The 24,140-nt window shown below is 37.5% G+C and overlaps 2 long non-coding RNA genes across 2 annotated transcripts in view; both read left to right on the top strand.

Moving 5' to 3' along the window:
- Positions 1-15,700, top strand: part of LOC309659167 — a 90,941-nt gene extending 75,241 nt beyond the window's left edge. Inside the window, exon 2 of the long non-coding RNA XR_014262648.1 lies at positions 15,226-15,700. This is a non-coding gene — a long non-coding RNA (uncharacterized lncRNA). The remainder of the gene's footprint in view (positions 1-15,225) is intronic.
- Positions 1-24,140, top strand: part of LOC309659159 — a 1,097,080-nt gene that overhangs the window by 274,606 nt on the left and 798,334 nt on the right. The window lies entirely within an intron of this gene.

Raw genomic sequence — 24,140 nt, 5'->3', positions numbered from 1 at the left:
AACAAGTACTGAGCTTGTCAAAACACCATGGAAGGTAACCGGACAAAAAGCATATGAGCCTAGGAATTCCCCAAACTCTACAGACTCCTAACAACAACAACAACAAAAATGTGCTATTTCTCTTGCCATTGGTGTTAAAATATTTTATATATAATTCGATACTACAGAATAAAGATTGCACAATTACTAAGGGTGTCTAGAATTCAGAGACAGTTGTACGTTAGGATAGAATTTTTAAAGTCTTTTAGTAAATAAGACCTTTATGAAATGAAGAATATGGCCCATAACAATGGTATGATAGTCTCAGTTATAATTATTTCCTAAAACATATTTACTGAATGTGTTTAAAAGTCTGTCTCTAGTCCTTGCAGCACATAACCTAATGAAAAACAGTATTATAAATTAAAAAATGGTATGGCTCAACATGTAAAGTTGAATTTTTCTTGGTTCTATAGTCTTAAGCCAAAGGTCATTCTAAGGGTCACCCTGGAGGTATGAACACTATAATTCATTCCTCAGGAAACTAGCCTTTCTGGGGTAACCATTGGGTTATAATTCCCTTTGACAGTAAACACACTCAGCTATGAAATGCTGTCTCACATCTTTCCAAGGAATTGGTGGTGTCACTGAGGGGACCAGAAGTAGACCATCTGGGGTTGCTCTGAACAAAGGCCATATCTGAAGCTCCAAACTGATGTTGTGTTTTTTTAGTTTTCCACTAATGTTAGGACTAGGAGGCCACAGGCTGTTTGTTAAAAGATGTGATGCTAAATAACTTATATTCACATTCCTCTAGTCCACTAATTATCCAATGTTTTATAAAATGGGACATTTGTAGAAATATGTTGGCTTACTGTAATGAATAGATTTTGGAAAAACCATCATTAGTGACATGTTAATTTCATGTTATTGACATAGACTCTCCTAGGTTAGGATGGAAACTACTGTTTCAAGGAATACTGTAAATAATGTCTTTAACCTTCTCAGCAGAATTTCTTCAGGGAAGAGAAGGCCTGCAATATTTATTAAATAGTGACCATATTAACCCCTAACTTGAAAGCAAGGCTTATAATTTCATCCTTTCACTCAACAGGCTATGAGGCAGGGTTCACCTCTAGAAACCTGGGTGGTGAGTTCTGGTGAGTTTTTTGTTCCCAAAACTCTCTCCAATATAAGACCAAGGTCAAGATCCTGTATGTCCCACATCATCTCCTCAGGAAACCTGAGCTCCTAGATCATATACAATAGACTTGGTATTCTATTTTCATCATCATGGGAATCCCAGTTCCCAACTTGTAAAAACCAAGAAAAACATGTATTTTTTAATTGGCATCCTAGAACTTCAAACACGTGGTTGGAAAGAACCAACATGAATAGTAATAACAAGCAGCAGTAATAGGTTACAAGGGAAAGTGCACACGGAATTAGGAAACACAGTAAAAGCCCTTGCAATTCAATTCATTAAATAAAAGTAATTGCAGGGATGCTTTGATTTGGTATTGTAAAATCATATTATTTTGTGTAAATGCTTTTATAATCTGCTGGGTGGTTTGAATAGCCAAGCCAAGGATAATTACATACAAATGAATCAGAGGTCAGCTGAAGATAAACCTGGAAAATACAATTAAATCAAACAAATTTAGAAAGTGTACATAAAACAATACATATTTATTTGTCAGAAAGTTTTGGAGTATTGGATTATTCATGAAATGAAAAACCTACGTGTTAGTGAGATTAAGAGCATCAAAATCTCTTAAATCTGTACAGTGCTGAGTGTTTTTATTTAATTTCTAGATGTGATGCAAGAAAGCGACTAAAATTCAGTGTCAGGGCTAGAGCTATGCACAGAGATAAAATAAAAATCAGTCACTGAACAAGGAAAATATATTCAAGTTTCCCAGGAGAAAAAAAAAAAAATAGCCTCACCTGGGGAGAGACCTGGCCACTCTGAAGAAATGTTACATAACACAGTAACCACAGAAGAACTGGCATAGATGATTTATGGAGCCTGAGGGAGATGCAAAGTATATTGAAACATAAATATATGAGCAGGTGGGAAATAGTCCTGAATATGAAAATAGATGAGGATAAACGGGAGAAAGCCTTTCATTATGTATTACTGGTTACAATTTAATGAAAAATCCAATACAAGAGCTTCTTTAGATGGAACAGTAGTATTTAAAAACACAAGAAGACATATAGAAAATAACTATTCATGTTAGGAGGAGAAAGATTCCCAAGAAGGCATTGCTAGTGCATAGCTTCAGATTTTATTTTATGGTCATTAGTATATAAATATCTGTAATTAGAGGAAGAGACAGATGAGTCAATAGCAAGATGTCATGCTTAATTTAGAGCTTTAGCATTACACAGCCTTACTCTAACTTTAGGCTCTTTTCCAGGGAATAGTTTTAGTCCTGCACATACAAATGCTTCTGTATTTGGTATAATATGTGACAATTTTTCAAAAATAAAAAAAGCACTGCTGCTACCACTAAATGGCTTAAGATAAAACAGTTTATCTTTTTAAGTAGGTAAATAAATAACACACATACTTCAAATGATAAAAAAGTATTGGATTGGGGAAATATAAAAGGAGCTCCTGAAAAATCTGACTTGTGGATTAATATAAAATATGTGCCCTGGTTAACTGATGAATATGCTTATGTAACATGAAGGACTATGAATTACTCTAAAGGACTAGATATTTCAAAAATGTTCTAAATTCTCTTAATGGCTCCAATATACCTTTAACAAACTTTTTTCTTACCCTGATTCTTCAGGACAATTTAAAGTGACAAAAGGACCCTTAGAAACTCTTTATCTTCCATCTCTTCAAAGCCCACTTGACTCTGTTTTGTTTTTTTTTTTTTAACATCTTTATTGGAGTATAATTGCTTTACAATGGTGTGTTAGTTTCTGCTTTATAACAAAGTGAATCAGTTATACATATACATATGTTCCCATATCTCTTCCCTCTTGCATCTCCCTCCCTCCCACCCTCCCTATCCCACCCCTCTAGGTGGTCACAAAGCACCGAGCTGATCTCCCTGTGCTATGCGGTTGCTTCCCACTAGCTATCTATTTTACGTTTGGTAGTGTATATATGTCCATGCCACTCTCTTACTTTGTCACAACTTACCCTTCCCCCTCCCCATATCCTCAAGTCCATTCTCTAGTAGGTCTGTGTCTTTATTCCTGTCTTGCCACTAGGTTCTTCATGACCTTTTTTTTTTTTTTCCCTTAGATTCCATATATATGTGTTAGCATACTGTATTTGCTTTTCTCTTTCTGACTTACTTCACTCTGGATGACAGACTTGAACTCCACTTGACTCTTCTAATGCAGCTTTTTAGACAATTAGACTATTATAACAAAAAGGTGTCAATATCCAGTTAAGTTGAACTCAACTGTGATATTCCACAGTTCTGGAGGCAAAACTGCTTAGCATGCAGTCAAATAAAATTGCTCAGGTATGCTTGAAGAAGGAGCTAGTCATCAATATTGTTATTAGTGGTGATACAGAGATTTCTTCCTTAAAAATGTATAATGGATAAACATTGCTAAAAACTGTTATTCTTTTTAATATATTTTAGTTCTATAGGTTTTTGAAAAGAGACAGATCTGGATGTCAAAGAGGCTCAGTCCCCACCCCATTTTCCACACACAAGAAAAACTTTTAGTAATTTAGTAGAAAGTTGGCTTGGCTGATCCAAGTTAGCTTAGTAGAAGAACAGGCTGATTCTAGCTGCAAATTCTAGAGGCTCTTCTTTCTCAGAAGTTCCCCTCCTCTACTAGAGAGCTTCTGTTGTTATAGTCACACAGAGGTTTCTCATCCTCTGCCCCTAAACATAGAGTGAGAATTACGAGGAAGGGTTCCTCTTAACTGAAAAGTTGACTTTAATGCAAACAGCCTATCTGTGTCTGGAATAAGCTGTGCAGTTTATATAAGTAAAATATAGATTTGATAAATTAGAGGTTTTATTACCTCTCTGCTAGTAAATTTTTTCCCCAGTAAACCTCATTTTATATTTGCCCATATGGCATTAGTGGCGTGACTTAGTCCCTTGTGCTAATATAACAGAAATACCATAGACTGAGTGGCTTAAACCACAAATATTTATTTCTCACAGTTCTGGAGGCTGGGAAGTCCAAGATCAATGTGCCAGCTGACTCGGTATCTGGTGAAAACTTGCTTCCTGGTTCATAGACAACCATCTTCTTACTCTGTCCTCACATGGTGAAAAAAAATGAAAGAACTCTCTGGGTCGCTTTTGTGAGAGCACTAATCCTATTCAGTAGGACTCCATTCTCATGACCTAATCACCTCCCAAAGGCCCTCATCTCCTAATTCCATCACATTGGATGTTAGTATTTCAACACATGGATTTTAGAGGAAAAACATTCAGTCCATAACATACTGCATATCTATAACTCCTATAAAAGATGGGTAATGGCCATAAAAGGATATACTTCTGTTGTATCAATGTTATTGTTTTTGAAAATAGTGTCTGTCCAACCCACATACACCACACCATTGTGGAAAATATTCCTTCTAGGGACAGTGGCAGGTCATAGGAAATGCTGGTGACTGAGTTCTGCAGGTTTCCAAGTGAGTAGAATAGCTTTGAAGTGTCCCAACTCAGCATTTTCCAGAAGGGCCACTGAGACATCCGTCCTAAACCTTGTAGAGAGCAACATAGGTGTGATGGCTGGTAGCCCCAGAGGAAGTATGGCAGCCACAGGGTGTGCTAGACGAGGACCATCAAAGCCTCAGACAGCTTTGCTCCAGACCCTAAGGGTAATGAGGCAGCAGCAGAATAGTCTGTCAGCCACCAAAACTCCCAAACAAGAGGCAGTTGAAAGAGCATAAGAAACTTAAAGCAAATAATGTCCCTAAAATGTGCAGATCATTGAAAAAAAGGTGGATTTGCTACCAGAGGAAAACCCTAGGTAGTGAGAATGGTAGCAGAGAAAAGGAGGCCAGACAAACTGGAGCTCAGAAAAGTCCCGCAAGAATATGTGTACTCTACGGCTGATGGTTGGGGAAATAATAAGATCAATGAGACTAGCAGAGCTCATAAATATGAGGACTCGAGGCACAACCAAGCAGATGGTCTGATACAAAATCCCAGAGTGGATGTGCCTTCTCCCATGGAGCAAAAATTAAAGAAGCCAACTCCTGGGCTTTTGAGAATTAACAGGATGAATGAGGTAGAGACAAGCACCAGGTCAGGGAACAGATCTCTGCTCTTCCTCCCAGGGGAGCGGGTGGTGCTCAAAACATTCCTGAACTAGCTAGACCTTGGAGCTGACATGGCTTTCAGTTTACTTTGTGTCTGGTTTGTCCTTGCTCTTCTTTTGCTAAGCTGTAAAATTATATAAATATTGTAGGTGCAAGATTGCATAGACATGTTGCTTGGCTACAGACATTACAGGCTCTGCTTTTGTCTACTATGAAAGTTGGAAAATTCATAACATCAAATGGTCTGTACTCATAAAGCTTGCTAATATTGTAAAGTTCTAACAATGTCTCATCCCAGAAGAAGAGAGTGTAATAAACCTTTACAATGCGTTGAATTGTGTAAATTGTATGTTGAAGGTCTAACCCCCAGTACCTCAGAATGAGATTTTATTTGGAGATAAAGTCTTTCAGAAGCAATCAAGTTAAAATGAGATCATTCAGTGTGGGCTGTGGGTGGCTAAATCCAATATGACCGGGGTCATTTTAAAAGGGGGATATTTGGACACAGATACACAGGGAGAAACCATGTGAAAATGAAGGCATGATACTTCTACAAGCCGGGGAACATCCAAGATTGCCACTAACTCACCAGCAGCTAGGGGAGAAGCAGGGAACATAATCTTCCTCACAACCTTCAAAAGAAACCAACCCTGGTAACACCTGGATCTTGAACGTCTAGAACTCGAGCTTCTAGAACTGTGAGAAAATAAATTTCTTCTATTTAAGCCAACAGGTTTGTGCTTTTTTGTTATGGCAGTTCTAGTAAACTAATATGTCTTCATATACAAGATTCAGTATAAGAGAGGCTCTATGCCAGAGTTGTCTGGCCACTGAAAGTCCTACTGAGGGCTATAAAAGTTTTGATAAGAAAGTAGTCACCGTTGTGCCTTTACAGCTGGATATCAGAATAGTGTTGCTGTAATAACAGGCACTTGGGTTTGTAGCCCTGGACATTGCTAATGCTTTGTTTATTGTATTACTCTGTGAATAAAACCAAAATCAGTTTGCCTTTAATTAACAAGCCTGTTATATAACTTTACTCTCCTGAGCTCATCAGTGACAGGTCATCAAAATCATGGACAAACCCAAGTACAATGTGATGTGCTTGTGGATGCTTGGCAAACTGTTACAGTGACGCCTACCCCTGGGAAGATTCTGATGCTTTATTTCTCATATAAACATAAAAAGAAATAAATGTAGGTACTTCTTTAGCTTCTCCCACAAAATTCAGTTTTATTTTCATAAGCATTCAGTTATGAGTATCTTTTAATTTCCTTTGTGTTTTCTTCTGTGATCCATGAGTTAATGAGAGGGCTGTTGTTCAATTTAAATCCTTTGGGGATTTTCTAGGTAGCTCATTGCTACTGTTTACTAATTTCATTCATTGTGGTTAGAGAGCATACTTTGTATGACTTCAAGCATTTGAAATTTGTTGAGGGAAGACTCTAAATGTCAATTAGGTTAAGTGGATAGATAGTATTCAAATTTCTCTCCTTCCTGATTTTTTGAAAGAGAAGATTTTAAACTTCCATCTATAAATGTCTTGAATCTCTTTCCCCATTTAGTTCTGTCAATTTCTGCTTTAATTTTTTTTTTTTTTTTTGAAATGCTGTTGTCCAATCTGTATACATTTAGGATTGTTATGCCTATTTGATGAATTGATCTTTTTATGAGAATGATATGTTCCTCTTTATCATTCATTATACTCTTTGCCTCATATTCTATTTTTGTCTGATATCAATACAGCCACTCCAGCTTTTTTATAATTTGTGTTGTGCATTTTATCTTTTCCATCTTCTCATTCTCAATCAACTTATGATCTTATGTTTGAAATTCATCTTTTGCAGTTAGCATAAAATTTCATTTATCTCAAAATTCCTTTTTCTTCATTTTCATTTTGAAGTATATAGTCACTGACTAGAGAACTCTGCATCGGTAGTTTTTGTTTTTCTCTTTTCTTTCAGCATTTTGAAGGTGCTGGCCATTTTCTTTTGTCCATTGTTTCTAAGTCAACTGTTAGTTTTTCCTTTGATCTTCTGCACATGATGTGACTTTTTATCTTGGGTTGTTTTTGAGATTTCTTTTAACCTATAGTTTTTAGCAGTTTAAGAAAAGTGTAATTTGGTATGATTTTATTTTTAATTAACCTATTTTGTGTTTTCTGAGATTCCTGGATCTTTGGATTGCTTCTGAGCAATTACTGCCAGCCTATTACTAAGCCCTAATTGAGAAAAATCATTTCACTGAAAGAAAAGTTATGACTTAAATATTCTTATTATGCAGCAGGTCCTTTCAAAATTAAATTACCATAAAGTGGGGCAAGTTTCAGATAGTTCCACTGTGAAATGTAAACTATAACTCTAATTAACTGGACACTGTAAAGAGATAGCTGCTTCCAATTATACATTGGGAAACCTTTGAATAATAATAATAATAATAATTGAATCAATGGAGCACTACTTAAAACACTTGACACCTAACTGATAGTATGGTTGACTGATAAAACATCCCACCTCTAAAGTTATGATAAAACTAATAGAATATTATAGTTACTCATCCTAATGATAAATTGTTGATGCCCCAATCTATTAAATGCGTTTTCTTCTAATACTATTTCTAAAGATAAGGTAGAATTACTCAGTGTTGGACTGTAGACATTTTGGATCAGATAATTTCTTTTGGGGACTATCATGGGCATTGTAGTATGTTCAGTAGTATCCCTGGCCTCTACTTACCAGGTACTGATAACATCGTCTACCACCTCCAATTGTGACAATCAAAATATCTCCAGATGTTGCACATGTCCCTTGCAGGAAAAATCACCCCAGTTGAGAACCACAGCTATACACTATACATCCCTTAAAATGACTGATATATATCTTTATTCATTTTGAGAAGAGGCGGTGGGTAGAAAGAGGTGTTACTAATGGCCTATTTGCATAAGACTGTTGGTCTACTCAGGACTACCTAGCTTAAGTATTTGGTTACCATCCTCTGGAAACACATGCACAACTTATTCATGAATTTGATCTTCATATTATTCTTGTAAATGCCTGTATGAAGTGACACATATAAAGAAAACCATCTGGACTTACAAAGCCATTTAAACATGTTAGCTATCTTCTCTGCTGTAGCCCACTAAATCCGTGTTGTAAGCTGTTATAGTAATCGAACCGCCAAAAAGAATTAGAAGGACCAATATGAAATTTTCCTGACTTATGTAACTGCTGCTCTGTGAGTCTTCTCAGTGATAACCACTATAGGAACAACTGGTCCAACTCTAGTCAGCTATATAAAGTTACACATGAACATACATGCTTAGCTGATTCTCTATACATCCAAGAGCCAGGAAAACAAAGAGACTGTGAGAGGAAATAGTAAGTACCAAAGTGATCCTCCTACTTTAGAGTACAGTAAGTCCCCTACATACAAACGAGTTCCATTCTGAGAGTGCATTCGTAAGTCCAATTTGTTCATGATTCCAACAAAGTTAGCCTAGGTACCCAACTAACACAATCAGCTATATAGTACTGTACTGTAATATATTTTAATAATACTTTTTTTATTGTGTGAAAAGTTTATAATACTTTTCACACAATAATATATGAAAACTAAACAAACACAAAAAAATAAAGAAAAAAATTTAATCTTACAGTATAGTACCTTGAAAAGTACAGTAGTACAGTACAACAGCTGGCATACAGGGGCTGGCATCGAGTGAATGGGCAAGAAGAGTTACTGACTAGAGGAGGGAGAGGAAGTGGGAGATGGTAGAGCTGAAGGATCATCAGCAACAGGACATAGAGGGCGAGCTGCAATTTCACTCACGCCTGACGTTGATGGAACTCACGTTCGCATCTTTGGAAGTTCACAACCTGAAGGTTCATATGAAGGGGACTTACTGTACCTTGTTTGACCTCAGCAGATAGATAGATAATATTGCTCAGATGGTGGACACCAGGATAAACATAAACAAGGACACAGACTTTGCTTCAGGTGATTCCACAACCACAGTATTCTGCCTCCAGATGTTATTCATGGTGACAAAAAGACAGTTATTGGGTTTCTATGGAACACATCACTCCAAAAATGGAACAGGGACAGTCTATCTCTTCCATGCGTGGGCATGATATCCAGTCCAGGGAAATGGTAGGAGACCAGAGGAAGGTGATAAATCTCTCTCTCTTTTCTTTATAGATATGGAGGAAAAGATCCAATCAACCTTCTTTAATTTTCCAAGGCAATATCTCATAAGTTAACTTCCTTACAATGTTGGATATGTCACTTCCCATCTGGTCCAGTTGTGTGAGGCCTTATTTATGTTTGTATCCCAGAAAGTGTCTCAACTATCTCTGTAACCTGAAGTAAAACACAGGTGAAGGGGGAAAAAAATGAAATCGTTCCACAAACACTGAGGTAAGGAGAGGTGGATCTGGATTGTCCTGGAGGCTGATTTCCTCCCCTCTTTGGTAGGTTAGTAAAAGGCTGACTCAGCGGGTCTGACCTGGCACAATACAAGAATAGGCTGATACCTGTAACTGCTGTTGGATGTTTCTCCTTTTTATCTGGTCACCTTCTCAACCAGAGCACTTCTATTTTTTCATGTTTGTATAGCTGTTTCCTACTAGTTGACTCAATAAATATGTAATTATTATAGGAATGGGGGCTTCTCTGCTGAGAAGTTAGCCATGGTGGATATAGTCCGTATATACTCAGCCTTAACTGCAGGCTCAGGGTTAAACTTTTGAGACTGTGATGTTTTTCTACTTAAGCTTTATGTAAATTTTCCCCCAGTAAAGCCTATTTTATATCCACAGTGTGTGACTAGTGGTGTCTCTTTCTAACACTTTCATATCATTTCATTTCAATATGCTCATAATCATAATACATTTATATGTTACAAAGAAATTTTAATATGTTAACATTATTTTGAGTAGTTAATATGTTGGGACTGTTCAAAATATCATTAATGTAATCAATCAAACTTTAAACGCCCTTGTATAACTACAGGTATTGTGTGTGTGGGGGGGAGGGGGGTATTTTATTTATTTATTTATTTATTTATTTATTTACATCTTTACTGGAGTATAAGTGCTTTACAATGTTGTGCTAGTTTCTGATGTACAACAAAGTGAATCAGCTGTATGTATACATATATCCCCATATCCCCTCCCTCTTGAGTCTCCCTCCCACCCTCCTTATCCCACCCCTGTAGGTCATCACAAAGCATCGAGCTGATCTCCCCGTGCTATGCAGCTGCTTCCCACTAGCCATCCATTTTACATTTGGTAGTGCATATATGCCAATGTTACTCTCTCACTTCGTCCCAACTTCCCCTTCCCCCTTCGTGTCCTCAAGTCCATTATCTATGTTTGTGTCTTTATTCCTGCCCTGCACTAGGCTCATCAGTACCATTTTTTTAGATTCCATGTATATGTGTTAGCAAACGGCATTTGTTTTTCTCTTTCTGACTTACTTTACTCTGTATGACAGAATCTAGGTCCGTCCACCTCGTTACAAATAACTCAATATCATTCCTTTTTATGGATGAGTAATATTCCATTGTATATAAACTACATGTATTCTAATGAAAATATATTACATGACATTTCAACTAAATCTCAAAATGTTCATGGGTGTTAATACTGGCATTATCATTAAATGCTTTTGGCTGTAGAGAAAAAGTCAGACTGATTTGATACTATATTCTTGATAATTAAGATTATGCACAATAAAATTAAAAACTTGGGAAATGAAGTGTCACCTAATCTTGACTTGAAATTCAAATTCAGATTATTTTTCTTGTATCATTTTTATCATATAATAAAAATATTATCCCCTAATTTTTTACAGCACATGTAATTTTAGTATTTTGTGTTTTTTTTTAAGTTTTTTTCTTAATAAGCGAAGTCTTAGCAATGGAATATAATGAGGTTTAATGAAATTTCTATGTATATGTATTCTTATAGTAAAAGCTACACAGCATAATTAAAATGCACTGGAATATTACATGGTAAGAAGCTTTACAAAATAGAATATATCATATAATTTTCTTTACATGAAATTTTAGAATGGGCCAAAATAGCATAACAGTAGCTGTCACTGGAAAGTTGGGATTGGAATTGATTTGGAAGTGGCATGAGGATACTTTCAGGGACAATGGTAATATTTTATATCTTCATAGGGGATTTGGCTACACAGGTGAAATCATTTGCCTAAAGTTAGGCAATGTACACTTAATATTTTTGCATTTCATTTTATTTCAAAAGACGTAAAATAAATATTGAGTACTAAATGATATAAATGCTGTAGTTTTTAGGGGGAGGTTTGCTAATGTCTGCAATTTACCTTTAAATGCATCCAAAACCAAAATGGACTGATAGATAGGCATATTAATAGTAGGATCTAAGTAGTGGGTATATGGGTGTTCACTGATAAATTCTTTTAACTTTGCTGTAATTTTGAAATGTTTTTAAAATGAAATGTTGGGAAAACATAATAAGATAAGATAAAGAAAAAATTAGAATTGCCAGATGAACACAAAACATATTGACAATTAAGAATAATATAAAATATAATTAACAAAAGAAATCGTCATACCACAGAGCTCTGGAGAATATTGTAAATGCCTTGTAAGGTGAAGATTGCATCTAATTGTTACATGCAAAATGGAAACTATTATTAGAATGAGAAAAATGTAAGGTGCAAAGGTTTAAGATTTTTGTGAGATATATCAATTTTTCCACTCTTCGGACCTTCCTCAAAAGGAATATACAGAGAGGCAATTTTTTAAAGTAAAATACTGTGAAGAATACTACTGACATTAAGAAAAAAGAAAAAAATAAGATGTGAAGTCTAAAGAAAACAGAACAAATGGAAAATTGACTTTCTAAAAATCAGATTTGCCCTAATCCCATTCTCTTCAGAACGTCAAGAGCTCCTTGTTATGGGAAGTATTTAGCAGACCTTTGAAAACTTTCGGCAAAGTAGTGGAGTGAGTAGAACAACAAAGAGTGTAACATTGATCAAGATACAGTTTCAAGTTCCCAACTTATAAGACATTTTGTTGCAATTCATGGTTGTCTCTTTCTTTAAAATGATTGTTTCATATTGTCTAGCAGTTACGTTTTCCATTTGTTAAAATAATTAAAGCAATTCATCTAAATAGCTTTGTTACAAATCTCCTCATATTCAGCTTATTTATCCCTCCACTAAAATAAACTTAGCTGTAGAAGTAACTAATTTTCATACCTTTTATTTCAGTCTCCAAAATGTCTCCAACATGTTCTTTTGAGTCCACAGAATATATCCTGACCCCAGTTTTTAAACTGTAACTAAAGCTCTCTACCAATGTGCTTGCCTTCTTTTCTTTCCAGTTCTTTATAAATCAGAGCACCCTTAATTCAACTCTAACTTCTTTATGTTTATTGCTTTTATAAACAGAACAAAAAATTTGTGTTCACTCTAGCACAAATTTTGGTGAACAGTAGATAGATATCACTTGGGAACTATAAAAAAATCTGATTATTCCTTGAGATTATCTTTTAATAATTTTTATTTGAGAGGTCCAGTAATTTATATTTTAAGCATACATCATAGATGATTCTGATGAACATAGAAGTTTAAGAATGATTATTTCAATGATTTCTAAAATAATTTCCTCCCATCTTTATTATCTAGTAGTTCTCACAAACATCTTTGGGAATAGGTTCATTGGCTTAAATTATGTATGTTTTTAATGCATTAATTTAGAAAAATAAATATTAGCTAAAAACTTTTATATTATGGGTTAGTCTATGGAAATAAACAGAAATGGATAAAATAGGAATTATTGGCTCTGAAAGAATTCACAGACAAAAGTCATTTGGACCCCACTCTTTCTTAAATAAAAATTATCTCAAAATTCCAAAAAAATATTAAAGTGAAATAGTCAGGTGAATGTTTCAGGAGTGGGTAGAAGTGAGGGTAGAATTTCTTAATCAGCAGTACTGACAAAAGTTGACACCATATTAAATAAGATAATCATTCTTGCCAAAAGATACCTATACCAATATCTGCCTGAAATGTCAAGAATTCTGATATTGTGCCAATGTATATGTATTTGAGTTAGCATTTTAAGGCCATTTTTGAATTACATCAAAATAAGAATTTAAATACAACAAATGTTGGGAATTCCCTGGTGGTCCAGTGGTAAAGAATCTGCCTTCCAATGCAGGTGACGTGGGTTCAATCCCTGGTGGGGGAACAAAGATCCCACATGCCGCAGGACAACAAAGCCGGTGCGCCACAACCACTGAGCTCGTGCATCTCAACTAGAGAGCCTATGTGCTGCAAACTACAGAGCCTACATGCTCTGGAGCCCGTGCCACAACTAGAGAGAGAAAACCCACACGCCACAACTAGAGAGAAGCCCATGTGCAGCAACGAAGAGCCCGTGTGCCACAATGAGAGCCTCAATGAAAAATCCCACATGCCGCAAGGAAGATCCCACATGCTGCAATAAAGAACCGACACAGACAAATAAATAAATAAATAAATAAATAAATAAATAAATATTAAATAAATAAATACGTATAACGTATGTTATCATAACCATGAAAGTTTAGAATTCAGCAAGAACAAGTTTTGGAAAGGTTATCAGAATCTGGAAGTGGGACGTAGTTTTGTATTTGGAGTCAGTCTAAAGGATAGTGTTTTACTAGAAGGCCGTCATGGAAGACAAATCATGAAACTAGATCTGTAGGCATGATTAAAGAACCAGTAGTAGGAAGAAAATGAAATCTGATAATGTTGGGGGGGAAAACAAGGAAACCAATTAAGTGAGGTTAGTAAGGCCAAATATCAAGAACCATGATAGAATAAGGTACATTAAATCACAGGGTGAGGTCTAGAGACAAATTTGAAGAAATCAGTTTATGCCAAAATAATGTCTTTTTTGTCTATTTATTTATTTCTTTATTTTTGGAAGCCCTGAGTGTTCTAACCTTTGATGCATCTCTCTCTGGCTTACAGTAAATTAGTTTTATATTTCAAAGATTTGTTTTAGATTTCAGGAAAATAATATAGTTTTGTTGTATCTTGATTTCAGTAGGTCACTGGGCACAATTTCTCATATTATCCTTGAGAGGATGCTTGAATAACAACAGCTTGATGATAAGTGGGTATAATTATAACTATCTGTGTGATTAAATTTCAAGAAGTTGATTATTAGAGTGAGGTCAAGCTAGAGAAAAGATAATAGAGAAGAGTCAAATGGTGTTATGATATTTAATAAATGTTTAACTTAGATGATAACACAAAAATATGACTAAAACTTGTAGATAAAATTGAGTTGTTAATATTAGCCAATGAATTGAATGAAATAATTAGTATCAGTAGTATTTTTACCAAATAGAAAATTAATATGAAATGAGCAGTACAATTGTATATATAAACCTGAACCAATATAAAATCTTCCATCCAGGATGAAAGAATAAATTGACTAGTTTCAAAATACATTAACCAGGTTGGTAAAAAGTTCAAGTAAAAAAGTTATCTTAGTTATCATCTCGTTATAAGACAATAAACTTCACATGACAAGGAGACAATCTGGATCATTCGCTTTTGTGTAAGACTGACCACACCTGTGTGTCTGCATAGCACACTTTAATAAGATTACTAAAAAACTGCACTAAATATTGGAATCAGGGACGTGATAGAGAGTGGTAAGAGCACTGCGAACTGTGTCATATAAATAAAAGTTGTTGGAATCAGAGGTGCTTAGCAAAGAAAAGAGAAGACTGTTGGTGAGGGAAAGGTATCATCTCAGTCTTAATTTTCTTACATTGTTCAAGTTCATTAGTATTCAATGCACTGATAACTATTTTTCTGACTACTTGACAACACATGTAGCCTTGCTGTTCAAGTTGTCTTAAAATCATTGATCCCAACATCAAAGTGTAGAAGGATTTTAAAAGCTGTCATGTGAAATAAGAAATAAGCTCTTTTTTTTTAAACATCTTTATTGGAGTATAATTGCTTTACAATGGTGTGTTAGTTTCTGCTTTATAACAAAGTGAATCAGTTATACATATACATATGTTCCCATATCTCTTCCCTCTTGCATCTCCCTCCCTCCCACCCTCCCTATCCCACCCCTCTAGGTGGTCACAAAGCACCGAGCTGATCTCCCTGTGCTATGCGGTTGCTTCCCACTAGCTATCTATTTTACGTTTGGTAGTGTATATATGTCCATGCTACTCTCTCACTTTGTCCCAGCTGACCCTTCCCTCTCCCCGTATCCTCAAGTCCATTCGCTAGTAGGTCTGCATCTTTATTCCTGTCTTGCCCCTAGGTTCTTCATAACCTTTTTTTTTTTTTTTTTTAGATTCCATATATATGTGATAGCATACGGTATTTGTTTTTTTCTTTCGGACTTACTTCACTCTGTATGACAGTCCCTAGGTCCATCCACCTCACTACAGATAACTGAGTTTTGTTCCTTTTTATGGCTGAGTAATATTGGTTGTAGATTTTTCTCCTTCCTCACTTTAAATATGTCCTGCCACACCCTTCTGGCTGGCAGAGTTTCTGCTGAAAGATCAGCTGTTAACCTTATGGGGATTCCCTTATGTGTTATTTGTTGTTTTTCCCTTGCTGCTTTTAATATTTTTTCTTTGTATTTAATTTTAGATAGTTTGATTAACATGTGTCTTGGCATGTTTCTCCGTGGATTTATCCTGTATGGGACTCTCCGTGCTTCCTGGACTTGATTAACTATTTCCTTTCCCATATTAGGGAAATTTTCAACTATAATCTCTTCAAATATTTTCTCAGTCCTTTTCTTCTTCTCTTCTTCTTCTGGGACCCCTATAATTCGAATGTTGGTGCGTTTAATGTTGTCCCAGAGGTCTCTGAGACTGTCTTCAGTTCTTTTCATTCTTTTTTCTTTATTCTGCTCTGCAGTAGTTATTTCCACTATTTTGTCTTCCAGGTCACTTACCCATTCTTCTGCCTCAGTTATTCTGCTATTGATCCCTTCTAGAGAATTTTTAATGTCATTTACTGTGCTGTTTATCACCGTTTGTTTGCTCTTTAGTTCTTCTAGGTCCTTGTTAAACGTTTCTTGTATTTTCTCCATTCTATTTCCAAGATTTTGGATCATCTTTACTATCATTATTCTGAATTCTTTTTCAGGTAGGCTTCGTATTTCCTCTTCATTTGTTAGGTCTGGTGTGTTTTGACCCTGCTCCTTCATCTGCTGTGTGTTTCTCTGTCTTCTCATTTTGCTTAACTTACTCTGTTTGGGGTCTCCTTTTCGCAGGCTGCAGGTTTGTAGTTTCCATTGTTTTTTGTGTCTGTCCCCAGTGGCTAAGGTTGGTTCCGTGGGTTGTGTAGGCTTCCTGGTGGTGGGGACTAGTGCCTGTGTTCTGGTGGATGAGGCTGGATCTTGTCTTTCTAGTGGAGAGGTCCATGTCTGGTGGTGTGTTTTGGGGTGTCTGTGGCCTTATTATGATTTTAGGCAGCCTCTCTGCTAATGGGTGGGGTTGTGTTCCTGTCTTGCTAGTTGTTTGGCATAGGGTGTCCAGCACTGTAGCTTGCTGGTCGTTGAGTGAAGCTGGGTCCTGGCGTTGAGATGGAGATCTCTGGGAGATTTTCGCCGTTTGGTATTACGTGGAGCTGGGAGGTCTCTTGTGGACCAGTGTCCTGAACGTGGCTCTCCCACCTCAGAGGCACAGCCCTGACGCCTGGCTGGAGCACTAGGAGCCTGTCCTCCACACAGCTCAGAATAAAAGGGAGAAAAAAAAGAGAGAAAGGAAGAAGATAAAATAAAATAAAATAAAGTAAAATAAAATAAAATAAAGTTATTAAAGTAAAAAATAAAAAAATAATTATTAAGAAAAAAATTTTAAGTAATAAAAAACAAACAAACAAAACAACGGACAGACAGAACCCTAGGACAAATGGTAAAAACAAAGCTATACAGACAAAATCACACACAGAAGCATACACATACTCACTCACAAAAAGAGAAAAAGGGAAAAAATATATATATATATCCTGCTCCCAAAGACCACCTCCTGAATTTGGGATGATTCGTTGTCTATTCAGGTATTCCACAGATGCAGGGTACATCAAGTTGATTGTGCAGATTTAATCCACTGCTCCTGAGGCTGCTGGGAGAAATTTCCCTTTCTCTTCTTTGTTCGCACACCTCCTGAGGTTCAAATTTTGATTTGGCCCCACCTCTGTGTATAGGTTGCCTGAGGGCGTCTGTTCTCCTCCCAGACAGAACGGGGTTAAAGAAGCCGCTGCTTCGGGGGCTCTGGCTCACTCAGGCCGGGGGAGGGAGGGGTACGGAGGAGGCGGGGCGAGCCTGCGGCGGCAGAGGCGTCGTGACGTTGCAGCAGCCTGAGGCGCGCCGTGCGTTCTCCCGGGGAAGTTGTCCCTGGATCATGGGAGCCTGGCCGTGGCGGGCTGCACCGGATCCCGGGAGGGGTGGTGTGACCTGTGCTCGCACACAGGCTTCTTGGTGGCGGCAGCAGCAGCCTTAGCATCTCCTGCCCGTCTCTGGGGTTCGAGCTGATGGCCGCGGCTCGCACCAGTCTCTGGAGCTCGTTTAGGCGGCGCTCTGAATCCCCTCTCCTCGCGCACCAGGAAACAGAGGTAAGAAAAAGTCTCTTGCCTCTTCGGCAGCTGCAGACTTTTTCCCGGACTCCCTCCCGGCTAGCTGTGGTGCGCTAACCCCTTCAGGCTGTGTTCACGCCGCCAACCCCAGTCCTCTCCCTGGGATCCGACCGAAGCCCGAGCCTCAGCTCCCAGCCCCGCCCGCCCCAGCGGGTGAGCAGACAAGCGTCTTGGGCTGGTGAGTGCTGGTCGGCACCGCTCCTCTGTGTGGGAATCTCTCCGCTTTGCCCTCCGCACCCCTGTGGCTGCGCTCTCCTCCGTGGTTCCGAAGCTCCCCCCCTCCGCCACCCGCAGTCTCCGCCCGCGAAGGGGCTTCCTAGTGTGTGGACACCTTTCCTCCTTCACAGCTCCTGCCCACTGGTGCAGGTCCCGTCCCTATTCTTTTGTCTCTGTTTTTTCTATTTTCTTTTGCCCTACCCAAGTACGTGGGGAGTTTCTTGCCTTTTGGGAGGTCTGAGGTCTTCTGCCAGCGTTCAGTGGGTGTTCTGTAGGAGCAGTTCCACGTGTAGATGTATTTCTGATGTATTTGTGGGGAGGAAGTTGATCTCCGTGTCTTACTCTTCCGCCATCTTGAAGCTCCCCTCTAGAAATAAGCTCTTTTTACTCCAGAGTGCAAAAGTAGAATAAATGTGTAGATAAATCAAGAAGATACATTCTTATCTCCATATATTGAATAATTACCTAAAAATTCATCCCATTATGAGTAATATTTAAACAAAGGCTACATACATTACCGTTTTAAGTCACATGATATAAAGTAGATTCTTGTATCACGAGGAAAGTAATCTCACTAGCAACCATCAGCATCCATTTCAAATCTAAGATTGTAATATTTTAATTGGGTGAGGAAAAACCATTTGTCAAACAATTCTTTTGTCTACATTGAAATATTTCATTAATCAAATAATCACAATAATAGGCTTTTTAATAAAACCTGAATCCATTGACTCTTTAGCCTCTTTATTTTGTTTCATCTGTCCCCCATTCAGCAGGCAGCTACTGTTAGGATTCATATTTTTTTTTCTCTGTATTACCATCACTTGGTACTTAGTATTTACTGACTCAAATCACTCTGTTGAATTATAGATGACAAAGGAAACTTAATACCCTCAAAATTAATCTACAATCCTAGAATTTTTACCCCTAGCAATATTTTGAATGATAAAGTACCTATATGACTCAGAAAGAGAAGCACATGAACTCATTATTCATGGGTTAATTTATTATCTAGCAGAAATTGGGCCTTGGGGAAGTTAAATTTGAGGATTCTATAGTAGGGTTCATTACCTAAGGAAGGAAGTTCAGTCGTGGTGTTGGTGTTCATGTTATCCCGTTGGCTAGGGATACTGTTAACATTATGTATTTTGTATGAAAAATTGAGACAAGCTTAGTTTGCTCCACAATTTTGCCCAAGTCTAGTTTATAAAAATTAACAAAGATGGTAACTTTAAAAAACTGTGGTAAGAACAATTAAATGAAACTTACTCTTAACAAATTTTAAGTGCATAAAATAGTACTGTTAACTGTATACACAATGTTGTACAGTAGATCTCTAAAACTTATCCACCTTGTACAACTGATACTCTATACCCATTATAGAGCAACTCCCCTCTTCTCCCTCACCCCAGTTCCCACAAACCACCATTTTCCCTTCCACTATGAGTTTGACTATTTTGAATATGTCGTATAAATGGAATCATGCTGCATTTGTCCTTCTGTAACTGGCTTATTTCACTTAGCATGATGTCCTCTGGTTCTTCTGTGTTGTTACATATGACAAGGGTTTCTTCTTCTTTTTTTTTAACATCTTTATTGGAGTATAATTGCTTCACAATGGTGTGTTAGTTTCTGCTTTATAACAAAGTGAATCAGCTATACATACACATATATCCCCAAATCTCCTCCCTCTGGTTTCTCCTTCTTAAAGGCTAAGATTCCACTGTATGTATATTACCACATTTTCTTTATTCATTCCTCCTTTGATGGACATGCAGTTTGTTTCCATAACCTGGCTATTGTGAATTATGCTGCAATGAACATAGGAATGAAAATATCCCTTTGAGTTCTTGATGTCAATTCTTTTGGATATATACCTAGAAGTAGAATTGCTGGATCATATGGGAGTCCTGTTTTTATTTTATTTTTTTTGAGAAACCTCCATACTGTTCTTCCTAGCAGCTGCATCAATTAACATTCCCACCAATAAGGTATGAGTGTTCCGATTTCTTCTCCTCCTCACTAATTCTTGTTATCTTTTGCTTTTTTGAAATAAATCCACACATATACAGTCAACTAATCTTCAACAAGAGTGCCAAAATAAACAATGGGGAAGGATAGACTCTTCAATAAATGGTGTTGGGAAAAATTGATATCAGCATGTGAAAGAATAAAATTGGACCCTTATCTTATACCATACACAAAAATAAAATCAAATTAGCTTAAAATGTAAATACAAAATGCTGAAACTGCAAAATTCTTAGAAGAAATCACAAGAGGAAACTTCATGACATTGGTCAAGGAAATGATATCTTGGATATGACACCGAAAGCACAGCAACGAGTAAAAACTGACAAGTGGGACTACATCAAACTAAAAAGCTATGCACAACAAAGGAAACAATCAACATGGGAGAAAACATTTGCAATCCGTATATCTGATAAAGGGTTAATAACCAAAGTATATGAGACTCCTATAACTCAGTAACAAAAAATCAAATAACCGAATTTTAAAAAGGGCAGAGGACTTGATAGACATTTCTCTAAGAAGACATCCAAATGACCAACAGGTATATAAAAAAGATGCTCAACATTACTAATCATCAGGGGAAGGCAAATCAAAACCACAATGAGATTATGACCTCACACCTATAAGAATGGCTATTATGAAAAAAATTCTTTTTCCATTTGGATTGTTTTTTAGTCCTTGATACATAATGGAAAGAATCTGGACACTTCCTCTTTCTAGTAATTTTCCCCTCTGGAATTATTGCCTTTGTGTTCTGTTTATTCCACAGACTCAAAACTTGTGTACGTATTAATAGTTTGACTATATAAAAAGGACTTGGAGGTGCTTACAATAAAGAGAGCATGACATAGTCATTAAGAGCATATAATCTGGAGCCAGAATGCCCCTTAGTCAATGGTTGCTAAATATCATTTCTCTCCTCTGGCCACCAGAGCTAGATGTCCCAGGGGTGTTCCCTCTGTGGGCTGCATGAATCCTTCTGTTGCAGCAGGCAGACTTTTGTGGGCACCCTGGTCATTGGGGCGGGCCCCTGTCCTGGCTGGCTGTAAGGCCCTGCCTTGTGCAGCGCTGTGGGTGTTCTGTTGGGTGGCACAGGCTCCCAGTGTGGCTGGTTACAATGCCTGGCAGAGTACAACTGCTGTGGAGCCACTGGTGGGCGGGGCAAGCCCCTGGCACTAACAGGCTAGAGGCAAGATTCCAGAATGATATTTGTCAGCCCCAGTGTCAGTGTGGTAGAACAAGATCCCCAAAATGGCTGCAGCCAGAGTCTCCACCGGCAGGGGGCTCTCAGCTGCCTCCTGCCTCTCCAAGGTCCGCAAGTAGGTCTGAAACTGATGTAACTTTGATTGGGACTTGAACCCAGCCAAAACCCAGATTGGGACTTGAACTCACGGTCCTTTAATTAGAATCACTCACCTGGTGTCTGGACTTACTCAGGTTCTTTGTGTCTCAGTGCAGAAAGAATTCAGCGAGAGGCAAAGTGATCGATAAGAAGTGATTTTTTTTTAGAATAGGGTGCTTGTGAAGTTTACAAGTGGGCAGGCAAACGTTGCAGCTGCCCCGAGTACTTAGTGGGTTATGTTTTTATAATCAAAGGAAGAGGCAGGAGGAGGAGAATACCTTCTTTGTCTTTCTTGAGTAGACTTCACGTTTCCATCTTTGGCTCCTCCTCCAGGTTGGGCAGGGGAGTTTTCTTGTCCCTACATGGTCAGGCCAGGACTCTCATGGCACTTTGGAAAAATTACTTCAGGTCTCAGTACAATGAGGGTCTTTCACTTTGAAATGTCACCTTTCCATAAATGATTGTTTTTGTGTGTGCACAGAGCATGTTCTGGGGGTCAGTAACTTGATACCACTGGGCAGGTTGTAGGCCTTATTCTCCACTATTGTTTTATTGTTTTTGGAGCACTGTGCAAAGAGCATGTCCCAGGGGTCAAAGAGCATGTTTTGGGGGTCATTAACTTACTGAGCTCACTGGGCAGGATGTAGGTCTCATGCCACAATTGTTTTATTGTTTTGGGGGCATGTCTCGTGCTTCTGTTTCATGGTTTTGTTGCTAATCAAGTTAGTTTTTTTATTTATTTATTTTTTTTCTGAGATATACATTTTAAAGTAATAACTAGAATTATGTCTTATAACATTATACTAGAACATATAAGATTTTTAGAAATTTCATGTAATGTCTGAAACATTTATATTAACATATTTCCATACAAATAACCCAAAGAAAGTTTAGTATTAGTTGTTTTTTTGGTTTGTTTGTTTGCTTTTTTATACTGCAGGTTTTTATTAGTCATCAATTTTATACATATCAGTGTATACATGTCAATCCCAATCGCCCAATTCAGCACACCACCATCCCCACTCCACTGCGGTTTTCCCCCCTTGGTGTCCATACGTTTGTTCTCTACATCTGTGTCTCAAATTCTGCCCTGCAAACTGGTTCATCTGTACCATTTTTCTAGGTTCCACATACATGCATTAATATACGATATTTGTTTTTCTCTTTCTGGCCTACTTCACTCTTTATGACAGTCTCTAGATCCATCCACGTCTCAACAAATGACTCAATTTCGTTTCTTTTTATGGCTGAGTAATATTCCATTGTATATATGTGCCACATCTTCTTTATCCATTCATCTGATGATGGACACTTAGGTTGCTTCCATGTCCTGGCTATTGTAAATAGAGCTGCAATGAACATTTTGGTACATGACTCTTTTTGAATTATGGTTTTCTCAGGGTATATGCCCAGTAGTGGGATTGCTGGGTTGTATGGTAGTTCTATTTTTAGTTTTCTGAGGAACCTCCATACTGTTCTCCATAGTGACTGTATCAATATACATTCCCACCAACAGTGCAAGAGGGTTCCCTTTTCTCCACACCCTCTCCAGCATTTGTTGTTTGTAGATTTTCTGATGATGCCCATTCTAACTGGTGTGAGCTGACACCTCATTGTAGTTTTGATTTGCATTTCTCTAATAATTAGTGATTGATTGATTGATTGATTGATTTTGTTGTTAAGCAAGCCAATATCTGGCTTTGATGCTAAATGACTTGTTCTGCTTTATGAGTCTAGCAAACCTACATTGTTTCATGATTTTCCCATTACTTTCTTGAGTGATCATTAAGCTTAATGTGGTCTCCCAAAGCCCCCTAAATTTCCCTCTCTATCTACAATCCCCTAATGGGGTTTCTAAGCTAACTATTTAATTATCCTGCTCTATCACTATCAGCTCTGACCCAGGTGGCTTTCAAACTACTGCCTCTGTGCTAGGATTCAGAGCCTGTGAGATTTTTACATGTATTCTTCTTTTTTATTTTTTTTAAACAGATCTTTATTGGAGTATAATTGCTTCACAATACTGTGTTAGTTTCTGTTGTACAACAAAGTGAATCAGCCATACCCATATCTATATCCCCATATCCCCTCCCCCTTGAGCCTTCCTCCCACCCTCCCTACCCCACCTCTCTAGGTCATCGCAAAGCACCGAGCTGATCTCCCTGTGCTATGATTATACTTCCCATTAGCTATTTTATTCAGTAGTGTGTATATGTCGATACTACTCTCACTTCGCCCCAGCTTCCCCCCGACCCTCCATGTCCTCAAGTCCATTCCCTATGTCTATGTCTTTATTCCTGCCCTGCCACTAGGTTCATCAGTACTTTTGTTTTTTTTTTAGATTCCATATATATGTGTTTGTATATGGTATTTGTTTTTCTCTTTCTGACTTAGTTCACTCTGTATGACAGACTCTATGTCCATCCACCTCACTACAAATAATTCACTTTCTTTTCATGGCTGACTAATATTCCATTGTATACGTGTGCCACATCTTCTTTATCCAGTCATCTGTCAATGGACATTTAGGTTGGTTCCATGTCCTGGCCATTGTAAATAGTGCTGCAATGAACATTGTGGTACATGTCTCTTTTTGAATTTTGGTTGAAAAGATGCTCAACATCACTAATTATTAGAGAAAAG

Source organism: Balaenoptera physalus (genome assembly GCF_965194825.1).
Source record: "Balaenoptera physalus genome assembly, chromosome: 4".
Taxonomy (NCBI): Eukaryota; Metazoa; Chordata; class Mammalia; order Artiodactyla; family Balaenopteridae; genus Balaenoptera; species Balaenoptera physalus.
Note: the sequence above shows the minus strand (reverse complement) of the source record. Positions and strands in the feature narration are given on the sequence as shown.